Below are 13,759 nucleotides of genomic sequence, written 5' to 3' on the forward strand. Positions count from 1 at the left end.
AATTATAGAGGGGACTTGTAAACACAATAGACATTACAGCATAACAATAATCACAGTTCAAAACAGATACCAAGAGGAATGAGGGCCCTACTCGCAAGCTACAAACTATAAGGAAAAAGGGAGACACGAGAGGTGGATGGTAACAATTGCTTTTGTTTTTCTGACCAGCCATAGTGTAAGGATCCGGTGTTCATGTAAAGCTGCATGAACCAGTTAACAGCCTAAATATGTAACAGTACAGACACAGAGGGCTATTAACTGCATAAAGTGTATAAGAACATGATGCGAGGAACCTGATTATGGTTTAAGTTTTTTGAATGGGTCACACAAGGATAGGTAGGTTAATGCCTTTAGGCGCTAGGCCAGTCTAAACAAATGCATTTTTAGGGCACGCTTAAAGCTGTGGAGATTGGAGATTAATTGTATTAACCTGGGTAGTGCATTCCAAAGAATTGGGGCAGCACGAGAAAAGTCTTGCAGACAGGAGTGGGAGGTTCTGATTATTGAGGATGCTAACCTCTGGTCATTAACAGAACGGAGAGTACGGGTAAGTTGTATACTGAGACCAGGGAGGAGATGTAGGGTGGTGCTGGGCCATGGAGTGCATTGTGAATGAGGGTAATAGTTTTGTAGTGGATTCTGAAGTGGATGGGTAACCAGTATAATGACTGGCACAAGGTAGAGGCATCAGTATAACGATTGGTGAGGAATATGATCCTGGCAGCAGCATTCAGGACAGATTGAAGAGGGGAGAGTTTGGTAAGAGGGAGGCCAATTAGTAGAGAGTTACAATAGTCCAGATGAGAATGAGTAAGTGAAACAGTAAGAGTTTTTGCAGAGTCGAAAGTAAGAAAAGATACAAAGATAGAGATAAGAAGAGCGCGCCAGTGATCGGATGTGGGGGGGGAAGGGGAATGAAAGCTTGGAATCAAGTATGACCCCAAGGCAGTGGGCATGTTGCTTGGATGAAATGGTGTAACCACACATGGAGGTGGCAATGTCAGGCAATGGTAGGTTAGTAGAGGGAGAGAACACGAGGAGTTCAGTTTTTGACAGGATCAGTTTCAGATAGAGGGAGGACATGATGTTAGAGACAGCGGTAAGACTATCACTGGTGGTTTCTAATAAGGCAGGCGTGATATCAGGAGAAGAAGTGTATTATTGGGTGTCATCAGCATAGAGATGGTGCTGGAAACAAAATCTACTGATTGTTTTTCCAATAGGGGAAGTATACAAAGAGAAGAGGAGGGGGCCTAGGACTGATCCTTGAGGAACCCCAACAGTAAAGGGAAGGTGAGAGGAAGAGGAACAAGCAAAAGATACAGTGAAAGAGCAGTCAGAGAGATAGGAGGAGAACCAGGAGAGAACGGTGTCGTTGAGGCCGATGGAGTGTAGCATAGTGAGGAGGAGCTGATGATCCACAGTATCAAATGCTGTGGAGAGATCCAAGAGAATTAGCATAGAGTAGTGGCCATTAGATTTAGCTTAGGGTAGATCATTAGAGACTTTAGTAAGCACAGTTTCAGTAGAGTGTAAAGAGGGGAAACCAGATTCAAGAGGGTTGAGAAGAGAGTTATCTGAGAGATAGCGGGTAAGATGGGAGTGGGAAAGGGGTTAACAAAGCCAATTGGGAATGATGCCAGAATGTGTGAATATATTTATATTATAAGAATATTTTACATAATGTCTTCGTATGCCCCATAGAACAAAAGCAGAGCTTCATCTCAAAGACATACAGCTTGTTAATTAATCTCTTGACAGCAAAAAAAAGTATAAACTGTCAGATAGCTCAAATCCACATCAAATCCAAAATGTTAAAGGAATGAACACTTAGGTCCAAAACACAGTTTTAAACTGCATTATAATCTTGGATCTGAATGATTTATTTATGACTTTTTTTGTAATTTTAATAGAATATTTTGTATAGTTATTTAAAGGGAAACCAGATTTTGTTTATTATGTGAATTCTCACCTGTAATTATAATGTCTACAGGCGCTGCTGTGAATTGTCTCTATGCAAAAGAATATTACAGAAACATAACAAGATATACTAGGTGACAACTGCAAATCTTCTTAGCCTCGGAAATTAATTTGTACATAGTTCTTGTATGATGCAATGCCATACTTATCAGCATATAAAGCTGAAAAAGATGGGGCATTTAAGCCAAAGCAAAGACTAGCTAGACTGCCCAAAATGCCACTTTGGGTTTGGCGTTGTTAAAGGGCGGTCTGGCATACAAAGTAATTTTCATCCTAATTCTCTATTTGTCATGTTTTGCAGATTTTAAGGAGCACCGGACCATAAGACACACCCAACATTTTGGGAAGGAAAATAGGAAAAATGTTTTTTTTTAAATAAAATGGTGGTGCATCTTATATTCCCATTTTACGGTAGCTTACCAGGGGGACGGCGGCGGTGGAGCGGAGTCACAAAAAGTAGGATCATTGCTTTAGGAGACTGGTGAAGGCAGGAGTCTGGCAATACTGTGGACCCCAGGCTAAGATTAGCAGATGTACCGGCGACGCAAGCCCTGGGGTTTCCTAAGATGTCAGAGTTGAGCGAAGTCCCCTTCACATAGATTTTTCCAGCAGTGGGCTTCAGGAAAATAGTCACCGGAGGTGGTGCATGAGTAGATTGAGATCTCGGGAAACGAGGTCTTTTCCTTCTCCACTGCTGCCCCTACCACCGGCAAACTACCTTCGGACTGCATCCTCATTTTCCACTCAAATGTGAGGGAAAAAAGTGCGTCTTATACACCGTGTTCCAAATTATTATGCAAATTTGATTTAAGTGTCATAAAGATTTAATTGCTTTGTTTTGCAAACAAACTCATGGATGGTATTGTGTCTCAGGGCTCAATGGATCACTGAAATCAATCTTAAACACATGTGATAATTAGTTTTCCAGGTGATTCTAATTAAAAGAAAACTACTTAAAAATGATGTTCCACATTATTAAGCAGCCCACAGGTTTCAAGCAATATGGGAAATAAAAATGATCTCTCTGCTGCTGAAAAGTGTTAAATAGTGCAATGCCTTGGACAGGGTATGAAAACATTAGATATTTCACGAAAACATAAGAGTCATCATCATACTGTGAAGAGATTTGTGACTGAAACAGAGCACAGAGTTCATGCAGATAAAGGCATAATGAGGAAAGTTTCTGACAGACAAATTCATTGGATTAAGAGAGCAGCTGCCAAAATACCATTACAAAGCAGCAAACAGTTATTTGAAGCTGCTGGTGCCTCTGGAGTCCCTCGAACCTCAAGGTGTAGGATCCTTCAAAGGCTTGCTGTGGTGCATAAACCTACTATTCGGCCACCCCTAAACAGTGTTCACAAGCAGAAAAGGTTGCAGTGGGCCCAGACATACATGAAGACTAATTTTCAAACAGTCTTGTTTACTGATGAGTGTCGAGCACCAGTGGATGGTCCAGATGGATGGAGTAGTGGATGGTTGGTGGATGGCCACCATGTCCCAACAAGGCTGCGACGTCAGCAAGGAGGTGGTGGAGTCATGTTTTGGGCCGGAATCATGGGAAAACAGCTGGTAGGGCCCTTTAAGGTTCCTGAAGGTGTGAAAATGACCTCTGCAAAATATATAGAGTTTCTGACTGACAACTTTCTTCCATGGTATAAAAAGCAGAAACGTGCCTTCAGGAGCAAAATCATCTTCATGCATGACAATGCCCCATCTTATGCTGCAAAGAATACCTCTGAGTCATTAGCTGCTATGGGCCTAAAATGAGATAAACTCACGGTGTGGCCACCATCTTCCCCTGACCTCAACCCTATAGAAAACATTTGGAGTATCATCAAGCAAAAGAGCTATGAGGGTGGGAGGCAATTCACATCAAAACAGCAGCTCTGGGAGGCGATTCTGACTTCATGCAAAGAAATACAAGCAGAAACTCTCCAAAAACTCACAAGTTCAATAGATGCAAGAATTGTGAAGGTGATATCAAAGAAGGGGTCCTATGTTAACACGTAACTTGGCCTGTTATGATGTTTTGGAGTTAAATAGCTTTTTTGTTCAGTGAATGTGACCTCCTAATGCTGCAAATTCAACAAATGAGCATTTTCAGTTCTTTAAAACATATCAAATGTTTAGAAATTCTACTGTGCCTAATAATTTGGAACAGTGCATTTTGAATTTTTATTCATTTTGAAGATTATACTGTTATCATTGGGAGGTTTCTTCAATAAAATTCGATGTATACTCTAACGGTTGATGACTTTTATTAGACTGATTGTCATTTGCACCGACCATTTAGGAAAATCCGAGAAAAATATCATTTGCATAATAATTTGGAACACGGTGTAATCCGAAAAATATGGTATTTAATGCCATAGCCTAAAACTAATTTCTAATATACTTGAATTACAAAATTCCCTATCCTTCCTTAACTACACTTTCTAACCGATTTTTTTTTCTACTTTCTATTTTGATAATGCTTCGTTTGAGAATCCCATTGCATTCATTACTCAAATGAAGCGTCATCAGAAAGCAGCCTCTGGCCAGTCTCTGCGCAATATGCACCGTGCAATGTGCACAATAAAGCGCACGCTCTCTCTTGGTGGCTCGAATCGGTATCAGTGCATTGTTTGATTTTTTGGCAAGACTACCCAGCTTGCAGAGACCAGAACTGCTGCCACTAGTGCCGTCACTGGTAGGAGCGGTGCTTGTCTATGCAGGCAAGGTAATCTTAGCACACACACTAACAGTGAGCTCTGCTGCTGAGTTATTACCACTGATTATTCTGTTCTTAAATGGAAGTTTCAAATGGCAATCGAGAATTATAGTGTCTGTCTGCTGGAGTTTATCAACCCTAAACTGCTTATATGGGCATGCAGGTCACAGGAAGCTGAATAAAGGCATACCTATCTGCGATCTGATTTCTTATTCCGGAGAAATCTACACTTTTCTTAATATGTATGTAAATGAGCTGATAAAATCTATGGGCGGGACACAGATCTTCCTGAGAGTCTGCCTCCAGAGCTTATTGAGGAAAAAGAAAACAACCGACCAAAAAAGTCACTCAGATGAAGGAGTTCACTGTTCCTACAACCTAATTACCTCATGACTTACACTGTTAGGTGATTTACTACACTAGGTTCATATCATACTATGAGCACTGTCTTGCATATATTTCTCTCGCTACCTCTGTACTTACAGTACATGGACCTTTTTTGAGTTGTTTAGCTTATACTGGTTTATATTATCACTGATTGCACCTGCACTTTACTTACTCATGTATAATTTATATCTGATTGTTCCTATCTGGGTTTGCACTTTACTGTTCTTACTTTTATTTACCCCAAATTATTATAATTACATTGTGCCAGACCTACCGGTTTTCCTTTCAGGCCAACTTTATACTCCTGTGTGTGTATTCCTGTTTTTATACACATTTTTTATATTCTTTTAATCACTGTTCTGCCATCCCTGCTTCCAAAAAAGCATTGTTTACAATCACTATTGTTGCACTGGGACTTGTTTGGTTGGTTTTTTCTTCTCTTTTTCCTCATGTATTTCCACCGACTGTCCCTCTAGACTAATATAGTCTGGTCTTTTGGGTCACAGTATTTACAATATAGGTTATTTATATTTAGTATTTAGCCATTAACAGACCATTTTTTTCCCTTGTCTTCCATCCAGAGCTTATTGTGCATTGAATGAGGCACTACCAATATGAGACAGGACAGTGTAATTATAACTAAAACTGTGATTATAACTATCACAGTACAGCAGAGTTGAGCTTTGTCACATTAAAAACACAGCTACAGCTCTCCTCTCACAGTGCAGTCACATGAGCTGCACTACCTCTTCTATCACATCGAATGTGGGGAAATGAAAACTCAAGAAGTGATTGCTGTAATCAGGCACAACTCTGCATCAGAGATTTGATTGTAATGCAACAATGCTCAGCTCTACTGTACTGTGTTAGCAAGGTAATCAGTTGACTGGGATATTGGGAGTTAACTCCCGTTCAGGGTTGTAATTAATGTGCACACTGGTCCAGGCTCTGGTGGCAAAGCTCCATGAAAATAAACTGTATGATATGCTATGTAAGATAAAAAGTCTGACAGCAGTAGAATGACATCAGATAGAAAAAGCCAATTTCAAGCTTGCATATTTTCATTCTGTCAAACTAACTAAAGCAATTGAATAACATACAGTAGATAAATCGCATAATTTAACTGCTTATTTACAGCTACAATGTAATAAGTTACATCATATAGGCCTACCACTATATCCATAAATGACAGAAAAACAGAGCCAAGTCTGAACGTGCATAAAATTAACCTTACAAGGAAAAGAATAAGGTCTGCATACGCAACTGAGAAAATAATTACAACTGAAATGACGACAAAGTAAAATTAAAGGTAAAGGTCACAAACGCATTTAAATTAAAGACAATAAAGACTCCAAAATTAATGGAAGCAGATGATTGATTGGTTACATCTATGTCCACAAAGGAAGCAAATAAATAAAACACACTATATGTTTTCTGTATAAAAACAAATATGAAAAATGCTATCACGCCGAAACGCGCGTTGGGGTGGGTACACGCTGTGGGTGATCGCTCTTCCCTGCCCGCTCAGGTAATTATGCATATCAGAATATTAGCCATATTATGGTATTTATAGATGCATGACTTTTTGCCATATATTTTGCCCTGCATGGCTGGTTGTAGCATTACATTTTGTCCTAATTGTTACTAATATTTTGGCTGGGTCTCTGTTTGGGACCATGATATTTATACATTGGTATCTTTACATTCACCCTCATGTGTATACCTCTGCCATTTCCTTGTGCACATTGTGGCCTGAGTCCATTTCCCCCTGGCTTTGTCAAATGTCCTTTTATATTTAAATAAAGTTTTTTTGTAATTTTCCAAAAAACGTGATGTTGGGTGTTTTTGATCGTAATTTTTCATGCGTGTTCCATTAATTCCTCTTGGTATCTATTTTGAACTGTGATTTCTATTATGCTGTAATGTCTATTGTCTGTACAAGTCCCCTCTATAATTTGTAGAGCGCTGTGGAATATGTTGGCGCTATAGAAATAAAATTATTATTATTGTCGAACTCAGGAGAAACTGCACAACAAATTATGGGGTAACATCTTTTTTTTTAACTCATTTTATTGAAGATTATATAACATAGCAATGTTACATCACAGAACAAAACTAGAAACAGCATTTCTCATTGCTCACTAATACTGTCTGGCAAATTTAATCCTGCCCTTATCATACCATGGGTCTAATATCTTAACCAAAAGCATAAGACGTCCACATCAGGCACCAAATATCACATCATTTAATCATAAGAAAAAATTCCTCATCACCTGCGGACTGATGTGAGTCAAAGAAGAATCAAACCGAGGCTTCCCTACCTTATCAAATTTTTGAGGACAATGTCTATTTTTATATACCACCTTCTCATAGGAAGCTGCAGTATCTACCCTATTGACTCAGTGTGAAAAACGTGGGGGTCTCCTATCCATTCATCTCAGCCTTGTGAGCCAAAAACAATGTTTCCCTGAAAAGAGTACGAGGGTAGAGAGGACATGTCTCCTCATCAAGGATTCATAATAAACATACTTTAGGGCAGAGTGGTTAAAGGGGGTTGTATGATCTCGATGAGAACAGATATGACCTCCTTACAAAAGTCTGAAATAGGAGGACACTACCACATCAGGTGTATAAAATCTATTGCCTCTTCTCCACACCTATAGTAATTTGCAGTGGTAGATCTATCCATTTTTTCAAAAGCAACATTTTAGTGGTAAAAACTAAAGCTTTAATTGTTGCATGCCCATATTGTAAGCTTTTGTGAAGTACCCATGGGTCATAAATGGTCACTGAAACACTTCATGAATTCCTCAAGGGGTGAAAAGTCCAAAATTGGATCTCTTGCAGGGGGTTTCTGCTGTTTTAGCATGTCAGAAGCTATTTAATTGGTGTCCACAATCTATTAAAGTGAAAATAGCACTACGAAAGTCAAATAGTATTTCTTCCATCTAAACACAGCCATGTGCCCAAACAGTAGTTTCCAACAATATATTCAGGAGAAATTACAAAACTAATTGAAGTGTCCATTTTCTATTTTCATCATGAAAATGAAAATTTTGCTGCTAAAGTAACATTTTTATGGAAATAAAAATAATTAATTTTTCATTTTTTTCATCCCACTTTGCTTTAATTCCTGTGAAAGGCTTGATCGGTTAACAAACTTCTTGAATGGATTTTTTAAATTCTTTGAGGAGTGCAGTTTTTAAAATCGAGTCTTGTTTAGGGGTTTTCTGACATAGTCTTACCCAGAAAATATCATGGCGAATATCGGTTTTTAGGGCATTAAAATTCAAAATGTCTAAATTGTGAATTGTTCTAAGTATGTCAAATTCAAGATATTTTCCTAAATAAATGCAAAACATATTGACCTAAAGTTACCGTGAACATACAGTACAATGTGCTAGAGCTGGCGGAACGTACCAAATAATATAAAGGAAGCTATAAGGTGCGCTCGCAGCCCGGGGTCCACCGTGCAGAGATATTATCTGGTGCTCGGTAACTGCGGACAGTATATGGCGGTATAGTACAAACACACAGGGGTTAACGTCACCCGGTATGAATTAGAAGCACAAGTCACAGAGCGCAATACCGCAGAATAAACGCTAGTGTTCGGTCACAGAAACCTGTCCCAAGGACACGAGGTTAGAGTCCCTGTAGACCTACTAGCGGTTCGACGCCGCACCTATGGTGCCAGAGAAAATTAAATAATAGATTTAGCGCATTGAGTGCACGCAGTGCCACTCTGGCGGACACTGCTAATCACCCCAACTAGGGACTGGAAAGCGCACTAGTTGCGCACGGTGCCGCACTGGTAAACGCTGTGCTCGTGCTCTGAGCTGGGTTGCTTTTTCTGGTGCTGAACTTGCTCCAGACACCCAACCACATACAACAACACTAGGGAAGGGGATGATTAGGAGCTTTCACCAGATAACATACACGGCATCCACACACACACAATTTCCATTTATACTAGTGCATGGCTGAGCGGCCATGTAAACATTTTATAGTTGCAGCCTTCCAGGACCTTGCCAGTGGTCCAATTAGAGCTGCCTGAGTACCTGAGTGTGTGATCTCCAACCTCCAATGAGAGGTCATCCTACGGGCATGCTCAGTAGACAAAAAGCAGGACTTGGCCCCAAGACCGTCTGCTCGCCGCTGATTAATTCTGGTTACAATAGCTGGACCTGGGACGGCAGCAGTAACCATACGTACAACATCAGCTTGAGCAAGACCCTGGGAATGGGAGACCGCAGAGGACATGGTTCGAGATTCCCCCTGTGCAGCGGCGGGAACTCAACACCTAACGCAATGTGTCATGAAAAAAATTCACTGCATCACTGGGACTTGTGGAAACACTCCAGAATTATTATCCCAGATTTGAAAAATGTCAGATTTGAAAAATGAGGCCTGGTGAGGAAGGTGAAAACAGGCACTGATGGAAAGAGGTTAAATAATAGGTCATTTTCTGACTATTTCTTCCCTTTAAGTCTGGTATTTTCAGCATTTTAACTATAACTATATGCAAAGAAACTTTCTGAAATCTTTTTATATTATCACATTTTTTTCTTATACAGGCATCTAGTATAATTACTACTCAGCGCACCACTCATCAAAACGTTAATGTAAATGTGCGCACTCTCCAGCCCTGAAGCCCCTATCAATGCAGCTGGTAGCTGAGGAAACAATATGACAAGCACAGGCACATTGTGTTATGCTGGATTAATCATTGTTTGAGCTTTCATCATGATAGGTGGTGCATTCATTTCCTTCAAATATAATATGCCTACATTTCATTATTTTAAGCGTTTCCAATTTAGAATTCTTGGGTGTCTGACAACTTTCTTTTGTTTGCATTTCCGTATCTCATTTCTGAATTAGAGGTGTTAGTTTAATTTCAAAGTTTTCAAAGTCATTGTAATACGTCAAGGTCATCATCTCTTGTACAAAAGTTGCTCTCAAGTTACACTTGATTCACTAAGTACCATCAAAGATAGCACCTAATAATTAATTTTACAAACTTATTGCATAGAAGCATGGGATACTTTATAACCAAAGCTCAGGTAATATTGCCTGCACATAATAATAATAGTACCTGAAGAGTAGGTCCATGAAGTCAATTTTACTGGTGGGCCATTTGCCTTGTTGACAGGCATAACTTTCCTTACAAATTCAATGTATGTAAGAATTAAGTATACGTTTAAATTGTTATTGTATATTTTTTTTCACTGGGAAAAGCACTGTCTAAATACATTTTCTATTTAGTGATGAGCGAGTATACTCGTTGCTCGAGTTTTCCCCAGCATGCTCGGGTGGTCTCCGAGTATTTGTAACTACTTGGAGATTTAGTTTTTATTGAGGCGGCTGCATGATTTACAGCTGCTAGCCAGCCTGAGTACATGTGGGGGTTGCCTGGTTGCTAGGGAATCCCCACATGTATTCAGCCTGTCTAGAAGCCGTAAATCATGCAGCTGAGGCAACGAAAACTAAATCTCCAAGCACTTACAAATACTCGGAGATCACCTGAGACTTTATTTATTTATTTGTATGAAAATTCCACAGACAATACATTTATAGCATATCCTGCACATATGACGTATATGTAAGAGATGGGAACCCCCATTCAAAACGGGACCCACATTGAAGCTAGCATCCAATTAAATACCAGATGCATCGCTAGTCTTCCCTAGCTGTCATAATATCAGGTGACAAAGCATGATGGGGTGTAGTGTACAGGGGTTAGCTAGCAATCTATGGTCAAATTGGAAGAGTTGGCCTAACCACCAGGTCTCCTGACCTGAGTTAGGTGCATCATTATTCATATACAGTTGTGCTCAAAAATGTACATATCCCGGCAGAATTTTTGCTTTCTTGGCCTTTTTTCAGAGAATATGAATGATAACACCAAAACTTTTTTCACTCCTGGTTAGTGGTTGGGTGAAGCCATTTATTGTCAAACTACTGTGTTTTCTCTTTTTAAATCATAATGACCCTGACCAAAGGTTCACATACCCTGGAGATTTTGACCTAATAACATGCACAGAAGTTGACACAAATGAGTTTGAATGGCTACTAAAGGTAACATCCGATTCCTCACCTGTGACCTGTTTACTTGTAATCAGTGTGTGTGCATAAGTGCTGAGTGAGTTTCTGGAATCCAGATAGACTCTTGCATCTTTCATCCAGCCACTGACATTTAGGGATTGTGAGTCATGGGGAAAGCAAAAGAATTGTCAAAGGATCTACGGGAAAAGGTAGCTGAACTGTATAAAACTGGAAAAGGATACAAATAGATATCCAAGGAATTGATAATGCGGGTCAGCAGCCTTCAAACTGTGATTAACAAATGGAAATGGAACTAAGCTTACTAAGTAGATACTGTTCAAGAACAGAGCTTACTACATAGACTTGGGAGCAGAACAAAGTTTTATATAAAGATAAAGGATTGGAACTAGGCTTACTACGTGGAAAAGGGAACAGAACTGAGCTTACTAGATAAATAATATAGAGCCATAGCCTTTAATAATCACACGTAGTACAACTATGCTTAGATTCGATCACCTTTGTGCCAGGTATATGTTTTTTGGAAGTATACTATATGTTGTGCTTTACTATATTTTTAAAGAGAAATATTTAACGTTAAAAAAATCAAACATAAGCAGATCTGGAGTGCTATATCTGACCATTACATTCTATGGCTTATCGCAGCGATTCTCCGACTGCCTTATTTGAGTTTTTTTTTCAAATGTATACATTTAGCCAATGCATATTTGTAATGTGAATAGCACCAAGGTAAGACTACTTCCACATTTACGCAAGTGAATTCCATTTGTCTTTTCTGTCTTAAAAATAGACAAGTATATTTAATGTTCAAAACACATGACAGTTTTTAAAAACAAAAGGAAAAAAGGCTTTTAATAGTAAGACTTTTTTTCTCCTTTTTTAAAATTGCTATATAACAGAACACAGATAGATCCCATCATGATCAGTGGTGCACCTCTGCTTCTGTTTGCATTAATTGTGAAATCTGCTTTGCACATTAATTTCACTTTTCTGTTTCTAAATTGAAAAGATGAAATTACTTACCGGTGATGTGATTTTCGAGAGCCCAATGACCGTACCACACGAGAGAGGGGATCAGCTTATCAAGGATAGGAATCTATTGAATAAAAGGGCGGAACCTCTTCCCCACATTAGTTGGGTTACAGAGCATGAGAGGACATCAAAGACAATTATACATTCATGGCCAAAGGTGTTGGCACTGTTGAAATTGTTCTAGAAAATGAAGTATTTATCCCAGAAAATGATTACAATTACACGTTTTGTTATTCACATTTATTTCCTTTGCATGTATTGGAACAACATAAAAAAACAGAGGAAAAAAAGACAAATTGCACATAATTTCACATTAAACACCAAAAATAGGCAGTGTAAAATTTTGGCACCTTTTAAAAAATGTGGGTAAACAACTTTGATTCAAGCATGTTATGCTCATTCAAACTCACATGTGGCAAGTAACAGGTGTGGGCAGTATGAAAATCACACCTGAAAACAGATAAAAAGGGGAGAGGTTGATTCGATATTTAGAAGAAAAAAACAAAAACTAATATATACAATAACTTTTATTTCAAAACCAAAGGATTAAAAAATGAGCACGACACCCAAACCCCTGATCATGGGAATGGGTCAATAAAAGCCTGGCCTGGTTCAAGCAGGCAAAAATACAAGGGACGAAAAATAGGGGGAAAAAAAGGGTACAAAAAAATCTAAATGCCCCTAAAGATTATTCCCTGCCTGTCTGCGGAGGTTGGCACCCTCTTGAACGCACTATGGCGCCCCCGCTCCACGACGGCTCACCCTAAAAGCCCTGTACGTCCCTTTGTGTGATGATGAAAGATGCCTAATGATATATCCAAATGGCCCACACCGCCGGGCCCAAAGAAAAGTAGAAACAGCCTACATAAACCAAATACCAGGTAGTATTTCACCAACAATAAACAAATAGACAAGTCTGACCGCACAAGGCCCTACATCCTAATACACTACGTAAATAGCTAAGACTAGTACACCCTACTGAGACCCTAGCAAAGAGTCCCTGCCTACCAGCGGAGGTTGGCACCCTCTTGAACGCAAAATGGCGCCCCCGCTCCTCGGCGGCTGTCCCTGTTGGCCCTTACACCGTCCCTATAAACAAGGGAAGCCTAAACAGAGATGGTGCCTTAGGGGCTAAAGCGGTGACTCGTAGTTCTAAGTCCCTCAGCCTTCGGCCAGACCAAAAAAAAGATATAAACTGTATAAAGGCACACAAACTGGTGCTAACTGTAATATATTTAGATATACACACTGCACCTTCTAAGGTACTAAACACAAATTGGCTGCTGAGCCCTTTACAAATATATACGTAGATGAGGATGCACTGGCCTCAACAGTATAGCCAGAAAAACACCCCCAACCACGATAGAACACATGGTAAACATTTAAATTGAATAAAGTTCTATCGCAGATATTCAGAACACTGATGTCCTATGTGTGCCAATTGTATATCCACAGTTGGTGAAAAATACCAAAGAACAGAAATAATAAAAAACCAGATCCACTTATCTGCGGTCCGGTTTTGCCTCTACGCGTTTCCCCCCCATGATATGGTTCCTCAGGAGGCAAATGGGAAATTAAACTCGGCCA

At 39.5% G+C, this 13,759-nt stretch overlaps 1 protein-coding gene across 2 annotated transcripts in view; it reads right to left on the reverse strand.

The window, feature by feature from the left end:
- Nucleotides 1-13,759, reverse strand: part of SPAG16 (sperm associated antigen 16) — a 1,289,960-nt gene that overhangs the window by 357,525 nt on the left and 918,676 nt on the right. The gene's annotated exons all lie outside the window — the stretch shown is intronic.

Source organism: Ranitomeya imitator, chromosome 7 (assembly GCF_032444005.1).
Source record: "Ranitomeya imitator isolate aRanImi1 chromosome 7, aRanImi1.pri, whole genome shotgun sequence".
Classification (NCBI taxonomy): Eukaryota; Metazoa; Chordata; class Amphibia; order Anura; family Dendrobatidae; genus Ranitomeya; species Ranitomeya imitator.